At 34.1% G+C, this 20,148-nt stretch overlaps 1 protein-coding gene and 1 long non-coding RNA gene across 2 annotated transcripts in view; one reads left to right on the plus strand and one right to left on the minus strand.

The window, feature by feature from the left end:
- LOC128557158 (uncharacterized) overlaps positions 1–20,148 on the minus strand; it is a 252,569-nt gene that overhangs the window by 174,415 nt on the left and 58,006 nt on the right. The window lies entirely within an intron of this gene.
- On the plus strand, positions 5,936–7,361 carry LOC128557159 (uncharacterized). Its single transcript, XR_008371073.1, has 2 exons — positions 5,936–6,028; positions 7,065–7,361. It is a non-coding gene; the product is annotated as an uncharacterized LOC128557159 (long non-coding RNA).

Raw genomic sequence — 20,148 nt, forward strand, 5'->3', positions numbered from 1 at the left:
TTTCTGCACAATTTTGTGAACACTGTTTCAGATTTTGAAATCAATTCTGAAAAACTCGTACACATTTCTGAAATATATCAATATTCACCAACCTACAGCAGTATATTGAAAGAAATTAAATATTACTAGAATGAAAGTCTTGTTCATTCTTGAGCGAAAAATTAGTGGGGCTACGAAAAATTCTGTCGGGCTACAAAAAATTGGAAGTCCGTAGCCCCATTGGCTACGGTGTTAAAAAGTTAATGTCGCACACTGTTAGTATATTTCAATATAATATATAACAAAATCCGAAGCATTTGGTATCTTTAAATGCGTCAAGTGGACACAATTTGATATAATTAAGGTGGAATGCGCCTAAGAAAGACCTAACTACTGTTCCTCAACAAGTAACTTCCAACTTACCACATAAAATCGGAGATGGAGGACGAATTATTTCGGACAAATACCTTCTACTAAATTGTCACGCGGCGACGCCCTACCCAGGGATTGAAAAGGCGATTCATAGTACTGAGGTAAGCGGATGGGATAAAAGAAAGAAAGACAGAAAACAATGGTTGTGTTGGAAACTCGCTGTAACTCTACAGCGGTTAAACATGTATAATTCTATGTTGCAGTTATCTATATGAGTGACTCAAGAATCGTAACTTTGTACGTAGGAGTGGACCGACAGCTCTAACTTACTGGTCCTGGTTTCGTATTTACGAGATACTAGGATTTGTACCAGTACATGTATAATTATGTGTAAGATTTTATTTCTTATTTATTCTTATTTTAAGCGTCTGAGATGTCAACATTCAGAATGTAACAATTTTCAAACAATTTAGAAGTTCACTCATCAGAATTTTATAAAGCTGCGCTATCCTGAATTTAGTTCTTAATCTTTAGAGAGTATTTCAGTAAAAGTTCAGTAAAATCATCTTCTGAAACTTTTTGAATTCATTTCTGAATCTTTAGATACAGTTCAGTACAACCTCCAAAACATTTAGAAATGTTCAGAACAGAAACGCACTGTTCAGAAAGATTGAGACTGCTAAAAATGGTTCAGGCAGGGTTCAGTCTGTTCAGACATGTTTCAAAAATATTCAGACAAATAATGTCATGAGGAAACTTTTCCTCTGATTTATAAAAAACCCCAAACACTTGATGATAACAATTTTTTCTCTTAAGTTTTTGTTTTCAAGGAGTAATTTACCAGTTTCGTGTCCTTTGCTTTGGCCCAACCTCGGCTCCGAGAGTTTTTTCAAAAATAATGTCTGTCATAGCAGCACACTTAAGACAACGGGGCATTCGTCTGTCAAATTACTTGGACGATTGGTTGGCTCTCAATCAGTTGAGAAAAAATCTGTTACAAGATCGCAGTACTATACTGAATCTCCTTTTTCAACTGGGTTTTATGATAAACAAGGAAAAGTCGAGCTTGATTCCATCTCAAAACATAGTCTACATAGGGGGTCAGTTCGATCTTCTCAGAGGTCTAGTATTCCCAACTGTAGAGAGAATACAATTTCTGAGAACATCTGTAAAAAATCTCTTGAATGGCCAGACAAAAGCTCGAGATTACTTAGTACTTCTGGGTCGTATTGCGTCATGTTTGGAACTAATCCCAAATGCCAGGTTGTTCATGAGACCAATCCAATTCCATTTGTTACAACACTGGGGTCCAGCCAGAATGCCTTTGACAACACATGTACTTTTGACTCCTATGTTGAAATACCATTTGAAATGGTGGTTACTGGATCGGAACATTTTGAAAGGCCAATCATTTCAACAAATGCATTATCCAGTGACAGTAACCACAGATGCCAGTTCAACATGGGGTTGGGGTGGTCACATGAACAACCTTACAGTGCAAGGCCGTTGGTCAAAGATGGACAAATTGTTACATATCAATTGTCTGGAAATGAAGGCAGTGATTTTAACAATCAGTCATTTTTTACCGGCCTTGAAAGGACAGAATGTGTTAGTCCGAACAGACAATACGACTGTGGTTCAATACATAAACAGACAAGGGGGAACTCGATCTCTACAGTTATGTCAAATGACTTGGAAACTGTGCGACATAGCCCTCAAACACAATATGAATTTAAAGGCAGCTCACATAACAGGCAAGTTGAATGTTTTAGCAGATGTTCTGAGCAGACAAGTGATCAGGGAATCAGAGTGGTGTCTGAACAAAACAGTGGTGTCAGAGATTTTCAACCTCTGGGGCCATCCACTTGTGGATCTGTTTGCTACAGTCAAGAACAAGCAAACACTTCTGTTTTGTTCATGGACCCCACACCCGCAGGCTTTAGCTTTGGATGCCCTATCAATTGCATGGCAGAACATGTTTGCTTATGCCTTTCCACCTATACCATTGATTCCCAAAGTATTGAATCACATGAAACAGTTCAGTTGTCAGTTGATACTAATAGCCCCAAACTGGCCGAGACAACATTGGTTTCCACAGTTGCTAGAAATGTTGATTGCATGCCCAATGCAACTACCAGTACAAGAGAATCTTCTTTCTCAGGGAATGGGACAAATGTTTCACCCAAATCCCCAGTCTCTAAGTCTAACTGCATGGCTGTTATCAACCGAAATTTCAGCGCAGAAGGCTTTTCAGAAAACACTCGTAAGTTACTCTCAGCCTCCTGGAGAGACGGTACCCAGAGGGAATATAACTGTAAATTTCGGAGATTCTGTAGTTGGTGCAGTGAGCAACAAATTAGTCCCTATACAGCTTCTTTAAAAGATTGTGCTCACTTTCTTACTTTTCTATTTGAAAAAGGACTTAAATATCAGACTATTACTGGTTATAGGTCCATGCTTTCCTCAGTTCTAGCACCTGTGGGAAATATTCCAGTGGGACAACATCCTTTCATTATTCGTTTATTGAGAGGGGTGTTCAATAAACGTCCACCTAGTAGAAAGTTAGTACCTGAATGGAATCTTCCTCTTGTTTTAGGTTGCCTCAAGGAGCCGCCTTTTGAACCAATGAAGGATGCAGCTCTGAAGTTTGTAACCTGGAAGACTTGTTTTTTAATTGCCATTACCTGTTTTAGAAGATGCAGTGATCTTCAGGCTTTACGTCTTGGTGAGGGAAATGTCAATGTTAAAAAGAAAGGAGTCACCTTCATTCGTTCAGGTTTATCGAAGCAAGACAGACCTACTCATCACTCCAGTAAAATATTTATTCCTTCCTTTCCTCACAACAAACTTTTGGATCCAAAACGTGCTTTGGCTTACTATTTAAAAAGGACAGAATCCTTTAGACACTCAGAATCAGGTGATATAGTAAACCTTTTTCTTGGCATTATAAAGCCTCATGAACCAGTTTCTAGTCAAACCATTTCTAAGTGGTTGGTGAACGTCATTCAGTTTGCTTATAAGTTGAAAAATCAGTCCGTGGAAAAAGTGAAAGGACATTCAACTAGAAGTATTGGCCCGTCTTGGGCACTGTTCAAAGGTGCGTCTCTTAAACAGGTTATGGACTCAGCTGATTGGTCAAGGGAGACCACTTTTGTCAGACATTATTTGAAATCTGTGAACATTGATTTTTTAAATGTTTAATACTGTTCTATCTGAAAGGATTCAGATCTGTGTTGGAATTCAGATGTATATAGTTGTGGGAATTTTCTTTATTCGGCGAATTGCATTATGTTTAAACTGCTATTTTTGAGATAAATTGTGTACAGACTTACCACAGAGAATGGAGTCTTTGTATATAGTGAGGGAAATATATTTGAATTGTGTGTAGGATAGTGTACAGTTAGAACAAGTTATGGAACTACTTAAACACTTTACTTAAGGTAAGTGTTTTTATTGTTCTATCTTTATACAAAAAATCTGCTTAAACAAACCCACCACCTGACAGTACTGCTTTGGAATCTGTATTAATCCATACCGTACTGTCAGGTAAGTTTATTTACGAAATAAAAATTATAAATTTGTATTCAAATTGGAGTTTTATGAGTAAATAATACTTACCTGACAGTACAGACACCCACCCAACCTACCCCTCATTGTTTAAGCTTTCCTGGCGACCTGTTCGCCGAAAAGGAAAGTGAGGACACATGTTTATTACCGGAAGTTGAACGAAAAGTTTACTTCCGGAATAAGGGGAGCGAATTCTTACAAGCCGAAACTAGAAATCCATGCCGTACTGTCAGGTAAGTATTATTTACTCATAAAACTCCAATTTGAATACAAATTTATAATTTTGACATGAAAATTGAATAGCATGTAAAACATGTATATTACTTTACGAAACAAGTGTCAGTATACTGATATAAACATTGAATTTCGGAAAAGGGCTGCCTAAAGGGGTTCCACTTCCGGACAGTTCAACGCCTTTAAAAACTCATCATTTTCAAAGAACAGTTACACATGTTCGTTTTGATGCATTTGCAATAGCGTGCGAGTGGTGAAATTTCGCATAACAAGTTGGAACACAGTTTTCAGCAATTGTTCATCTTTATTTCTTTACAAATGACATTCATTTTCAAAGGGAGACAACTGTTCCCGATTATTTTAAGTACAAATGACATTCATTTTCAAAGGGAGACAACTTTTTCCGATTAAGTAATCTTTGAGAAAAAGTTGTCTCCCTTTGAAAATGAATGCCATTTGTAAAGAAAAAAGATAAACAATTGCTGAAAACTATGTTCCACCTTGTTACGTGAAATTTCACCACTCGCACGCTATTGCAAATGCATCAAAACAAACATGTGTAACAGTTCTTTGAAAATGATGAGTTTTTAAAGGCGTTTAACTGTCCGGAAGTGGAGCCCCTTTAGGCAGCCTTTTTCCGGAATTCAATGTTTATATCAGTATACTGACACTTGTTTCGTAAAGTAATATACATGTTTTACATGCTGTTCAATTTTCATGTCAAACAACTCTTTCTTTCTATGACCTCCATCGAAACCTTAAAGCATTACATGTTGTTGAATTTTCATGTTTGTGTTGTGAAAATTTTCAGTTTTGTAGTTATTTTGTGGAATAAAGTAATTGTTCAATAGACGTTTGTCTTAAGATGATCACCATTAATCTTGTTTTGAACAGAAAAACTAATACTTAATGAATATTACACTGATTTTTAGTATGTGTCCCCAGTGCATCTCTTAAAAATCACCAGACATTTTTGAAATTTGGAATGTGGTTTATAAACCTGCAAAATGTGAGAAAAAAATAAGTTTTATAATAATATGTTGATTATTTTTCATTCAGCAACAACTTTTCTAGGTAAAATTTTATTTTTATGTCAGATTTGTGCAGAAAGGGTGATTTTAAAAACCAAAGCCCACAAACATTTATTAAATAGGTTTCAAACTATACACAAACACCTATTCATATATGTTGAAAAACATTTACTGTTATACATATTTCCTTGTCATAAAACACTGCAATATTTATCACCCATCTTACTGGAAATTCTCCGAACTTATGAACTGAAGGCTGTTCAAAATATTATCTGATTGGTATTTCTCAACACTTTCCCAAAGTTGTATATTTCCTTGAAATTTGAATTATTTGCTATCATAAAAAATAGGTGACCACCAAAAGAAATAAGTTTGAATTTCCAACCCCTATGTCACACTTTTGCTTCATTATTTTGAAAACCACCAATATGTTTCCTCATAGTTTTTTTTATACTATACTATACTTATTTCAGATGAAGATATAAATTTATTCAAAGAAATAATGGGACAATGAATGCTAAAATTGCCAAGAAGACTGCCAATTTACACACCATTTATACAGGTAGGTGTTTAAAAGTGTTTTGAAAATAGATATGGCATTCAGCATTTATTTTACAAATTATAATAACTGATTTTAGAATTATGTACATTGTACTTTTAAATTGTTTTTAATGTGAAGTGTCAGAAATTTATAGAGAAATCACAGTTAATTGTGAAAGAAAAAATTATGAATATATAAGTACATGTTGGGATTTTTTTAGTTACAGTATGATATGGTGAACAAAATGCCTCAATGCAGCCAGTTCTGGAGCTTTGGCTAGACTATGAACAGTAGACATCAAAAGGTACAGGATAGTTTAGAGCTGCATTTATTAAATTTTTTATGTAATTACTATTTATCAGTTCAAATGAAACTTGGTACATCAGCATGAAGTGGACAGGCACATATTGTCAGGACTATCAAATTTGATTATTTGTTTCTTCAGTTATTATGTCATTTTCTTTTTCAAACTGTCATATCATAGCTTCCTTCATACCTTTTGCATTAAAACTATCTTTCTGCAGATTCCATCATATTCAAATGGATCATGGTATACTTCATGGCCGAGCAGCAGAATTATACACATACTATAGTGGATTTTACATCTGATGACAGTTTTCTAAAGTTATGGTTCTTTTAGAATCTTGAATTAAATGAAAGAGTTACAGTTTCTTTTCTTTTGTTCTTTATGTACTCAGCTCCTCTCCCACTTTCTATCCAATGCCCTTGATACTGGTAATACACTTTTACCTTAAATGTAAATTAAGGCCTTTATCTATTTTAGCCTAAAATCTAAATTTGGAGTGTTATGCACCTTTTTATATTATAAGAATTATATTTCGTATCCTCCTACAGTTTTCATACTGTGTCACAGTGCAAAAGTAAGTTGATATGAAATTATCAACATGAAGTAGGCATGCACATATTGCAAGACTTCATTTCAGGTTACTTTTTATTGGGTGATGTCCTTTAAAATATCACAAATACACTTGTACATTGTGTATGCCTACTCACAGTTTCAAACACTTCATAAGAAATTTAGTATACATTATGGACATGAAGTGATCATGTGCCTATATATAGTGTTAGTTGAAAATGGAATGCATGAAGACATACAGACAATAATATATCATGTGTTTGAATTCAAAGCTGTATTTCTTAGTCTTTATTTGTGTAAGGTACTGTTTTTCCACTTCTTAATGACATTTTCTTGATAATGTCTGTCAGACTTATAATATTATAATTGTAAGATTTTACATTCTAAAATGTTGTGTTTAATGAACATATAAAACATGTTAAGTTTATACTAGTGTAAAAATGGCTAAATTTTTCCATTTCAGATGATCATCTGAAGGGCCACAATTGTTTAAAGCACTGGTCAACAAAAACTGAACTATTTGATGGATCATACATCTGCAGAATGTACTACCATATTTCCAGAATCAGAGAAATAGAAATATCAAGTATTAGAGAGAAAGAAAAGTATGCATCATGTATGAAGAACTGCCTAAGAATAATTTGCAAAATACATTGAAATCTAACAATTGCTAATTGCATAAGGAAGTTAAGAAAGGTGTACTCTTCTGGAAAATATGTGTCCAGTGCAACATTTCTTTTCCAATTTTGTGAGCATAATTCTGAATAAAAATTGGAACATGGCTACAGGGATAATACAAAAGGTTTAATCTTATTTCCAAACACATTGGGGGGAATCAGAGAAGAAATATCAAGAATTAGGGAAAAAGAAATAATTGTCATGAATGAAGAACTTGCTTTTTATTAATTTACAAAATACTTTTTATCCTCACAACTGTTAATGATATTTATGAATATGGAAGTTAAAAGTGTGGACTTTGATTAATCTTCAACTTCTCTGAGCATAGTTCTACATAAAAATTGTAACTTTATAAAATAGTCTTGTAGAAAAAGTGTAAGACTTTCATACTTGTTTTATAGAAAATATTTCTGGATGTTTCAATGTAAGTTTGCTAGACCCAGACCACTAGCTCCTAAGTCAAGGTTACACTTAGATGTCAAAGGTTAAAAGGGTCCGTTTCTGTCTGGTCAATAACTGCCATACATAAAGGGATTTTGGAATTACTCGGCATAAATGTTCACCATAAAGAGACAACGTGTTATGCGCAAGACCCAAACCCTTGCTCCAACACTTAGAGGTCAAAGGTTAATAGAGTCTTTTTGGTGTCTGGTCAATAACTCTGCGATCCATGAAGGGACTTTTAGATAACTTGGCATAAATGTTCACCATAATGAAACCAGGTGTCATGCCCAAAACCAAAACCCCTAGCTCGAAGGTCACACTTGGAGGCCAAAGGTCAGATACAAAAATGATTTTGTCCGTAGCATTTCTTGTTCATGCATGGAGGGATTTTGATGTGCAATGGCAAAAATGTTCATCATCATGAGATGGTGTGTCATGAGTAAGAACCAGGCCCCTAATCCTTTGCTGTTACTATAAATAGCTATTACTGTAAACTTCTATTCTATTAACCCTTATCATGCTGAACATGATTTATTCTGTCTTTGCGACCAGTGTAGATCATGATCAGCCTGCACATCCATGCAGTCTGATGATGATCAGCACTGTTTGCCATTCAATCAGTAAATTTTTGGTAAGCATCCCGTTTAACAGTTAATGGTACTGTCCAAATTGAAAAATGGACAAGTTCATTATAGAAATTCAGCAGGGTAATGGTTAATATTAGCCCTAGGAGAAAATTGGGACTACTTTTCTGTAGTACAGCACGCATGTTACATCCAATTTTGACGTAAGGCCGCCTGATAAGTACTTTTGTGTGGACTTACATGCTTTTCAGATTAACTTCTCTTTGTTGTCACTATAAACAATATATAGACAACTTTTTATAATTGACCGTAGGGAGAAATCAAGACCTTTTTTAGCTCCACTATTCGGAGAATAAGGGGGCTATACTACTCGCCCCGGCGTCGGCGTCGGCGTTACCCTTCTTGGTTAAAGTTTTTCGGCGATCTTTGTTTTTCTGTCATATCTTTGTTGCTATTGCTTATATCGTACTGTAACTTCAAATAAACATTGTCCAGTATACAAACAATATATATGTAGGGGCTGAGCCTATTATACCCAAGGTCAAGGTCACAAAAGTGTTATACTTAGATTATTTTTAAGGTTAAAGTTTTTCGGCAACCTTTGTTTTTCTGTCATATCTTTGTTACTATTGCTTATATCTTACTGTAACTTCACATAAACGTTTTCCAGTATACAAACAAAGTATGTATAGGGGCTGAGCCCATTATACCTAAGGTCAAGGTCACCAAGGTGTTATACTTGGGTTATTTTTAAGGTTAAAGTTTTTTGGCAACCTTTGTTTTTCTGTCATATCTTTGTTACTATTGCTTATATCGTACTGTAACTTTACATAAACATTGTCCAGTATACAAACAAAGTATGTTTAGGGGCTGAGCCCATTATACCCAAGGTCAAGGTCACCAAGGTGTTATACTTAGGTTATTTTTAAGGTTAAAGTCTTTCGGCAACCTTTGTTTTTCTGCCATATCTTCGTTAATATTGCTTATATTTTACTGTAACTTCACATAAACATTGTCCAGTATAAAAACAAAGTTTGTATGGGGACTGAGCCTATTATACCCAAGGTCAAGGTCACCAAGGTGTTATACTTAGGTTATTTTTAAGGTTAAAGTTTTTCGGCAACCTTTGTTTTTCTGTCATATCTTTGTTACTTTTGCTTATATCATACTGTAAGTTCAACTTACAAGGAGTTATACTTAGAATTATTTTCATGTTATTTTTTCCGAAAGCTTTGTTTATAGACATATCTTTGGTATTTTAAAAGATAATGACTTGAAATTAAAAGTATTTGTTTATGATCATCTGCATGTGTGCCTACATACCCCATAACTCTAATTGTGTTTTTGATAGAATTATGCCCTTTTTGTACTTAAACCTTTTTGCAATCTTCGCTCTCTGAATACTACTTTAATGCAGTATAAGATAAAGACTTGAAACTTTAAATGTATCTGTATCATCATCATCTGCATGTGTGGTAACAATCCCCATAACTCTGATTTGTATTTTTGACCAAATTATGCCCCTTTTATACTTAAATTTTTTACAAACTTTGTTTTCTGGACATAAATTTGGTGCTATATAAGATAATGACTTGAAACTCAAAATATATCTTTATCATCATCATCTGCATGTGTTGTAACAATCCTAATAACTCAGATTTGTATATTTGATGGAATTATGCCCCTTGGTGTATCTTCCTTTGAAAGTAGAGGTCTCTTATTCAGACATCTATTCATTTTACTGTCAGATCCCCGAATAGTGGAGTGCGCTGTCTTACGGACAGCTCTTGTTCTGTGTTACTTTCAAATTTTAGGTGTATTTTAAGGTACCTCTTCTGGTAAGGAGTTTTTTGTGGACTTAAAAAATAAAACCTTACTTCCCTTTGTTGCTACTATATAAGACGATTATTCTTGAAACTTTTTACGTTGGTTGTTAGAATTGGATATGTCATTGTTTTGGCTTTCTGTCTACCAAACTTATAGTTTTGTACAGAAAATGTTTTATTATATCATCTTTCTGACGAGCATATATTTAATATCCTGGCACTCTTGTTTTATTTTGTTCATGCCAAGATGCTGTATTGGCATACAGTATGTATGATGAAAATGTCCTGCCATGAAAAGGCAGGGGACGTTGCTAACTCTATTACAAATTCTTGTTGTTGTTTATTCTGGAGTTGTTGCCCTATTTGATCTTGAACTAATTCATCACATCGTGAACTCGTGAACTTAAGTCGAACAAATCCATCCAACTGAATTGAAACTAGGTATACATCAGAAGCATGAAATGAATATGTACATGTTGCCCTGACTTTTATGATCGATTATTTTGTCTGGAGTTGTGGCCCTTCTTTAACGACGGATGGCAACTACATTGTAGTTTCCTTCTCTTCATTTCAAATTAAACTTGTTAAGCATCATAAACATTATGTAGACATGCGCATTTGTTTCTTGTTCAGTTGTTTAACTTCTATATATTTTTCCTTAATAACATTATTGACCCGTCGTTATTATAAGTTATTGAATGAAACATTTTTGTCGACATCATTCTAGTTCGCTTTGCAACCTCCGTGAAGGAATATTGTCAAACTATACCGATAAGGGGAAGAGTTTGCTTCCTTTTGTAGCACAACTGTCTATGCATATTTGTGCCTTGCTCATATACATAACATTTTAATTTGTGTGAACATGCATGAATTTGTTATACTGCAAAATAAAACAGTCATCATTGATTACTTTACTTGTCGTCACTTTCATCCTTTTTATCGTAAATAGCACAGTCATACACAGAAGATGCTGTATACTAAACATATTTTCTCAAAATTCAGACCAAAAATTCTATCAGATGCCACCATTACATAACTATATTTCAAATTTTTGCAGGGGAAGAACACCCTGACTCCTACTCACGCTGGGAGCTATGTGTCTCGCTGGTGACACATTCTTTCTAAACTGTTGCCTCGCTGCATCAAATACAGGCATTTCTGGATCCGGACTAGCCTGGGAAGCCGTTGACAATAATTGTCAGATGAAATCTTACCTACATTAAAGATCCAACTTAAATTGTGTTAATTAATGTTAATTGGCATTCATCCGAGTTTCTGATATTGTCAATTTGCAGGTAGAAAAATGGTTAGAAATTGTCAGACTGGATTCCCAGGCTAGATCCTGACCTGCCCTTAAGTATGATAAAGGCCTTTAAGGTCGATGTCGGAAGAGGGATCTAGCACAGTTTTACAACATTTAAGCTTATCAACGACGTCGGCAGAGATTATGAAGTTGTTCTGTTGTCAGGCTTAAGATGCAGGCATACTTAAACTCTAAAACGAAAGCCGTTTTTGTGCAATAAAACTCCATCAAGTTTTGATAAATAGTTCAAATGGTTATGAATTTTGTACAGTAACCATTTCTGCGTACATACTGAAGTATTACCATTAGTGGATTCATAGCGGAGGTCGTGGGTGGGGGGGGGGGGGGGGGGTCACCGGGGCGCCCCCGCCCCTAAAATCGCCGGAGCATAGGTAATTTGTCTTATGTTCTGGGTACCCCAGAACGCCCAGAATGCACCAAATGGATCCATTATTTTCATAGTTTTCCGGGGAATCATGCCCCCGGACCCCCTATTTGCTCTAGTCTTCAAATATTTTACGCCCCCTCTTACACCAAATACTGTATCCGCCCCTGAGGTAGTCAAATTTTTTTAAAAAAACGTTATGTATTTAAGATTTTTTTTACAAAGTTTGGAACGATAACGCTTTTATCATATTAAGTAGACCGTTTGAAAAAATGTTGGATAGTTCAATGAATCAGATATTCTAGATTTCATTTCAGGTTGTAGAATATTTTGAAAAAAAAAATACTGATTATTCTTGGAATACATTTTGACTGTACTATTAGAATAGTGTTATTGGATCTATAAAATCTGCCGAGAATGATAATCGGGATAAAGAACTCTCCCTTCAGGTAAACGGCGTGAAGAACTATCCTTTATTACATTTGGCGGGAATCGAGCACGTTTTCACCGTGCAATTTTAGTATTTATAGTAACAAAAAAGTAGTCCGTCATGTCAACAAAACACGATGAAAACAATCGTCTGAAGCATTTTAAAGCATATTTTCAATCGTAAACTGTCAGCCTTTTAGAAAAAGTTTGGGTAATTTAAAGGGTTGCAGGAACTAGATACATGTCTTGTCTGTCTATTAATACATTTTAAATGGACTCCGCGTGTATTTTGAAGCAACCCTTGATTTTGAAAAAACATGACCAATTTTGTTATCAAATTCGTCGTCGTTCGACTTATGAAAGAGTCGTAGTCGTAGTTTGATTATCTAGTCGTATACTTCGTTCCAAGACGAATCTATTGGTGTATACTTTTTATGACTTTTGTCCAGTAACAAACCCGCCAATCTAAATTATTTAGAACCACTATTTTTCCGATAGAATGAACCTTAAGTACCGTCCCGTAAATGATTGAATGGACTCGAAAATAACAGAAATTCTTTACCTAGATACAATGAAGTCTAAAAAGGACAGATTAATTCATTTTGCTTTCAGACATGTAAACTCATTTGTGTTATAAGTATCAGCACATTTGATGCTTAAATACAAAGTAAAATGATGTTGATTCTTTCACTGACACATTCCAACAAAACAAAGTCGTTTTGCAATGATCTTAAAGCGAAGCGCGATCGTCTGCTTATCACTCACTTGAATTATTTATTATAAAATATCATAAAGCCTCCCTCGTCATTACTTTAAAAAATGGCAGTGGCTAGCGAACCGGAATCGGTTCCTTAGACTCCAGACTTATTCGTCTGAAAAGTAAAGAATTTTAAGAAAGTTATTATTTCTTTATTTTTTATTTTTTAGTTTTTTTTCTCAGGCAGTCGAGCAAGGGGACATATGTTACATACACATATTTAATGTTATATTCTGAAGAGGTTTTCTGCTGTTTAGATGTCAGTTTCTTATTTTTGTTGTTATATGGGTTCTCCTTAAGAAATGAAACAGAAATATTTCTGATATTATATGTAATTTTTTTTTCACTTGTTAATTCCCAAGATTTCAGGAAGAAGAAAGTACAAAATTTTATGTTTTCAATATCAAACATAAATACAAAGGGATGTTTACCAAAACAGCTTTAAAAAAGATAACACACAAGTCACCATGAAGAGGGGGGACGGATGTTATAGAACATTGTTTTTCATAAGCAAATGCATATGTATAAAGTACATCAGATTTAGCTTATTATAAAGCTTTGATCTACATAAATATACATTTATGTGACTAAATCACATTGCAAGTGACATAAATCACATCTAGCCTCATCAATATATATGATTTTTTAAAAATGATTTTATTTACTCAGCACCACTTAACTTTTAATGTAGAGTAATAATTTTGTTCAGAAATACATGAATCAATATAGAATTCAATTACAAATATTACTAAATTAAGTTAATTTTCAAATTTCAATATAATATTGTATTTTGTTAAAGTTTTTCTCTCTGGTGTCTCTTTTTCTCTTTTAGCTTGTTGATCCATGTTTTAGAACTTTAACAATACTGTTTTGTCAAACATATGAATTTATAGGCTCTTATCAGTAAATTTAAATAAGCACTGGTCACTTTTCTAATTTGTATATTCAGATAGGTAGCTCCTCTTCCTCCTTTGGTGTGATATGACCAATTTGTCTAATCAAAGCTCGTTAAGATTTTAATATTGTTTTTACAGGAGCAAGGTCGGGGTCCATAATCCAATTAGGTAATAAAAAAGGTCCTTTGACCTCAATTTCATGAGAGGGGATTAACTTGTTTATTAGTTCAGGCGCCTGAAGTTCAGTGTTTTTATAACTAATTGATAAGGTGTTATTAACACCTATCAATCTGCCACTTTTTCTTTCCCCAAGAAATCTTTTTTTTTGCCTTATTTATTGACTAAAATGTTAAATTTCATTTGAAAGACTTGCATGGCTTTAACCTAGATTTAAGTATAAAAAATTAAATTGAAAAATACTTCGACATGATAATAATGTAACATCTGACCCTCTTTTCGTAACATCCGTCCCCTTATTTTACAGGCATATAATGAAGACATTTTATTGTACATAGTATAAATTTCTTTTTTGTTTCTTGATTATTTGCATGAACATAATGTTTAAAATCATACTACCTTTTTACACTTTTTTCATCATTTAAGTAAAAAAAAGCCCCCCCCCCCCCCCCCTCACCCCCTCCTAAAAATGCATTTTTTAAAAAATGATTTGTTCAATTGGAAAATAGAACTTGCAATTTAAAAATTAAAAAAAAGGACGCTAACACATTAACATAAGGTTAAACTGGGTGTTTTTCATGTACTAATTTAGCTGTGTTTTTTTTTCCTGATGATCCAATTGAAAAAAACAAAAACTTTCAGATACATTTACTTTGTAATGAGGTAAACAAAAATAAAACTAAACAAATGGTTCTAGAAATATTGTTTTTTAAAAAAAACAGGGCATTACATGCTTTTTTAAAAAAAATTGGCCCATTTACTGTGCAGCCAGCAATATTCACGCAATCAAAACGCAATGAAAATATCAATGTAATACATCAAGTATTATAACAGATTTTGAACTACTTTAAAAATATTAAGAAGATATGTACTTGCTCTACTTCATCTTTTTTTTTAAATTACTGTGAATAACAACAACAAGTTAGCTATGGAGTTCATTTATTTATTTTTTACTATTTATTTCATGTTTTATGTCATAAACAGATCAAACACATCTTGTCTCTTCAGGCCTTTGATAAGGTTTGGAGAGCTGGGTTATGGCATAAACTCATGAGAAACTCCATAAACGGGAAGTTTTTCAAAGTAATTAATAACATGTATCAAAACATTAAATCTTGTATTTCACATAACGGTCAATTTTCGGATACATTCATATCCGAAATTGGAGTCAGACAAGGCGAGAATCTTTCGCCCGTCCTCTTTTCTCTATTTTTAAATGATTTACAATCTTACATGCATGAAAATGGTTCCGTCGGCATTGAGCTTAAAGATCCTATAGACTTATCATTATGGCTTAAACTACTGATCTTACTCTATGCAGACGATACCATTATTGTATCAGATTCACAAACAGATTTTCAAGAAAGTTTAGACATTTTTAATAACTACTGTAATGAGTGGCACTTAAAGGTAAATATTAGCAAAAGGAAAGTTATTGTTTTTGGAGCCCGCTAATTAAGAAATTTTAACTTTAAGCTCGGTAATAAGCAAATCGATACCACTGACCAGTATCATTATCTCGGTGTTACCTTTTCTAGTAATGGTTCTTTTCTAAAGGCTAGGAAACACGTAGCTGAACAAGCCACCAAAGCTTTGTACTTGCTTTTTTCAAGATCCTCAAATGCTAATTTACCAATTGATTTAATTATAAAACTATTTGACCACACAGTCTTGCCAATCTTAACTTATGGGAGTGAAATTTTTGGATTTGAAAACCTTGAAATATTAGAAAGTTAACGAATTCCTCAGAAAAATAACTAAAGCTAGACGCTCAACCCTTGCTGCATTTTTGTATGGCGGCAGATATCCCGTTTCAATAATGATTAAAAGTCGTATGATATCTTATTGGAACCGTTTATTAACCGGTAAAGGTAGCAAATTGGCTCTTGAAATTTATAAGTATATGTTAAATCAGCCGAATGTAAATTTTAAAAGGATAAATAACATAAAAGACATACTCATTTCTGTTGGTCGCCCCGATTTATGAGAAAATCAGTTTCAAATTAACCAGAAAAATCTCCATAAACAAATAAAATGTATACTTATCGACCAATTTAAGCAGAGCTGGCATGAGCAACTTCAACAGTCAAATAACGGACGTATTTACTCTAGCTTTAAAGAAATCCACCAGTTTGAGCCATATTTTTTGAAGCTTGAAGAACAAGAATATATAAATATTTTTAGATTCGGAACCGCAAATCATTTATTCCCAATTGAAACTGAACGGTATGATGGTCTCCAATTAATGAAAGGAAGTGCACTTTATGTAATAGAGATCAAATAGGTTCAGAGAAGCATTATTTACTAGATTGTCAGTATTTTCAACGCGAAAGGGAAACATTCCTAGGCCATGAAGCATTAAACGCTAGAAATCACGACTCAACGTTTAACAGTCTCATTTCCTCAGCATCTCACTTAGTCTTAAAAAATATTAGTAAGTTTGTAGCTGTTATCATGAATAAATTCAGGCGCTAGATATACCAATACCTCCCCCCGCCCCAAACTTACAGCCGTCCAGAACCGCATGGTGACTGGCTAGCCGGCACGTGCTCAAGTCTAAAATAAATTAATAGCCGTGTTCTTTACTAAGCCTTTTGTAGATATTTATTTACGTTAAAATGATAACAAGAATTACATGTTAGTAAGTTATAAAACTGTATACCTTTTAAGTACTTGCAAACATCTTTCCTGTCCAGTTGTAAATATATGTCCATTTGTCCGTTAATAGAATTATTAGCGTCTAGACTCAAGTCATGATCCGTGACCTGTGACACATTCATAATGTCTGGTCCGAGTGCTATTTTTAGTAACAACACAGGTGTGTAACAAGCTAAACAAACTTTACCTGTGTGACTGCGTACATGTATATATAAATAGGCTTTGAATTGTTTAACCGACCTGATATGCTTAGTATTCCATATGATTGTATTATTATGTATTTACTTAACAATTTATCATATATGTTATATGCAAATACGACTACGCTTAGAATTATGTTTTGGGGGCCTCCGTGGCCGAGTGGTTAGAGTCGTTGACTTCAAACCATTTGCCCCTCATCGATGTGGGTTCGAAACCTCATTTGGGGCGTAGAATTCTTCACGTGAGGAAGCCATCCAGCTGGCTTACGGAAGGTCGGTGGTTCTACCCAGGTGCCCGCTCGTGATGAAATAGTGCACGGAGGGGCACCTGGGGTCTTCCTCCACCATTAAAGCTGGAAAGTCGCCATATGACCTAAAATTGTGTCGGTGCGACGTTAAACCCAACAAAATAAAATAAAAATAAATAAATAGAATTATGTTTTAATATACAAATGTAATATTTTAACTTAGCATACTAATAGTTTCTTAAACAGAAATGATTATAAGCGCTGCGAAATGACATAATTTTAGTTAATATTTATAAGTATCCCTAGCTCCCCCCTCCCCATCGGAGATCTGAAGCTTGTATAATTGTTCTATTTCAATGCTAAAACTAGTGATTTGACCGGAATGCCTTTTTTCTCTTCTTACATTTGTATATATGTTAAAACCCCATGCTGTATTTTTTATACCTGGGTGAAATAAAAGTTTTGTTCTGTTCTGTTCTTCAGACATATTAAAATACTCCAATTAGCTCATCTATTAATAGTTGTGTATACGTTATTATTATCTAAAATCATATTAGTTATTATAAGAAGATCAAACAATTATTGTCTTCAAACATATTAAACTCAAACAGTTCATCTCTAATTAACTGAACCAATTAAACTTATTAATTTCAAAGGTTCCCAGTTGATTAAATTTAAGGATAAAAGCTATAACTCTTAGCAGTTTGCATAAATTAATTAATGTGCCATAATTAGCAATTAACCCATTCATTTTTGTTCAATTCATATTCTATGTTGTCTGCGTTTTCCAATATCCTTCTTCACCTATATGGTCTGCATAAGGGAAACCCCTTCTTTGTGTATGTGGTCTGCAGTCACTCTATCTGTATGTGGTCTGCGTTTTACCCTGTGCCCTTACCATGGCCCTTCCCTCCCCCTCCCCTGAACGTCTAAATGTAACTACATAACCCGCAAACCCGGATTTTCCCCTTTTTTGTTTTTATTATACCTTCACTATCACAGACTTGTATACAAAAAAGTATATAAGTTTGTTTAAAATACATCAAGGCTCCATACATTAAAGATGATTTATGTGTATGTATATACATGTAAAATCTTATTATTTTTCTTTATTCTTTTTTTCTTTTTTCTTTCTTTCTTTTTTCCTTTTTTTTCTTTCTTTTTTTAAGCGGGTAGATAGATAGATAGATCTTTATTTTTCCTCCAATATTGAAGATTTTAACATATGTACAAATAGAGAAAATATATACATTACATACAGTTTACTATACATGCATCAATGAAAATACGGAATAACATTAAATGAAAAAAAAACATAAATAAAAAAGAAAAATAAACAAAGGAAGTTGGCAGCCCAATCATATTCAGCCCAATTAACATGAAATTGTCTAGTAGCGAAACCGAAAACAAAACTAGAACAATTTAGCTTTTGTCAGCAATTAAACAAAATATCAACACAACACTCAAGGAAAGTGCAAATGGGCAAAACTTTTTATGGATGGCGTCTAATAGCTATATTTGACTAATTCCAAAACGAAAGATAACTAGTACAAGAACAGCACTTAAACTACCAAAACTGTACCTACAAAAAAAGAAGACGTATCCTTTTTGACTGCAATTAAATTCTTTGGAAAAGAACTTTTTTAAATGTAATCTAAGCTGGACAATATTTCAAACCCAACATTTAAATATAAAACTTGACAAAGTTGAATATGGCCAACAATATAAATAGGAGCACGGGTTTCTCTTTAAATCAGCCATGATATGCCGTAACAAAACCTGTCCACATGGAAACCATGTGCTCCGCCTCGCACTCAAAACGTGCCAGCTCGGAATGAACGATATGCCGGCTCATCACATATTTTGAATTATAACTACTCCGTAAACATTTTACAAAGTACTTTCAGCATCCTGAAATTTTCAAATTGCAAATGTTCATTAAGTTTTAATGCTACAGTTATCAAATCAACATACTGTTCATAAGGCTTTAACTTGACGAAATGTTTGTACGTTTGTATGTCGCAAAGTTCAAACCAAGCCAGCAATAATTGCTTGTACAAATCGTGATTTCTTAGGCAATTACATATTGTGTGCTCAACAATATTTTCACAGAATAAAATACACTTGCGGCATTGTGTTGGAAAAGACATTGAGACAATATAACCTAAAATTCGCACAGCAGTTTTACATAAGGGCATTAACTCTTGCCTTTTTCTGCACACCGACCAGAGAATACACGGGTTGTTTGTAGTCAACAGGTTAGTAGTTACTGGAATTTCACTGACTGTGCTGATGCGAGATAGTCTTTGTACATGATTCACAAGTGTGACATTCTGGTATACTATTTTCTTCCACGGAACTTTTGGAGGGAATAAACCAGAGAGTACATAACTTTCAAGTACATATAATAAACCATACTTTTGTAATATTCGATGAATATCAGCAATAAATCCTTCATGCTGTGAGTATTCACTAATGTATCTAACTAGCCTGTTTATGAACACTTTTTTAGCTAAATATTTATTAGGTAGTCTACACAACTGGCCGAAAAATTTTGCAATTTGCGAGCATCAATGATCCCTTCAATACTATCTACATAAATTGCGCACAGCGAAAAATCTGTACTAGTGCTTGTACTAAGTCCTTGTGCGAGTTTGGTGCAAAACCGGTGAGAAATTTCCAATTTTGAAATATCACAATGAGTTATGATAGACTACAATTCACAGCCATACAAAGCTCTAGGTAACACTACTGACGAGTATATAGTTCTTGTAGAAATTGGATTCAGTGAACTTGGGTGTAATCCACTATGAAAAATACTTAAAGAGAGAGGTCCACGGAGTTTAGTGCACGCCTCTTCTATCATTTTACCAGTAGAAAGATATCTGTCACATATCATCCCTAAGTATTTATAGTCATCGACCTCTGTTACAGTACGTCTGCCTAATTTCCATAGTCTATC

This window comes from Mercenaria mercenaria, chromosome 5, assembly GCF_021730395.1.
Source record: "Mercenaria mercenaria strain notata chromosome 5, MADL_Memer_1, whole genome shotgun sequence".
NCBI lineage: Eukaryota > Metazoa > Mollusca > Bivalvia > Venerida > Veneridae > Mercenaria > Mercenaria mercenaria.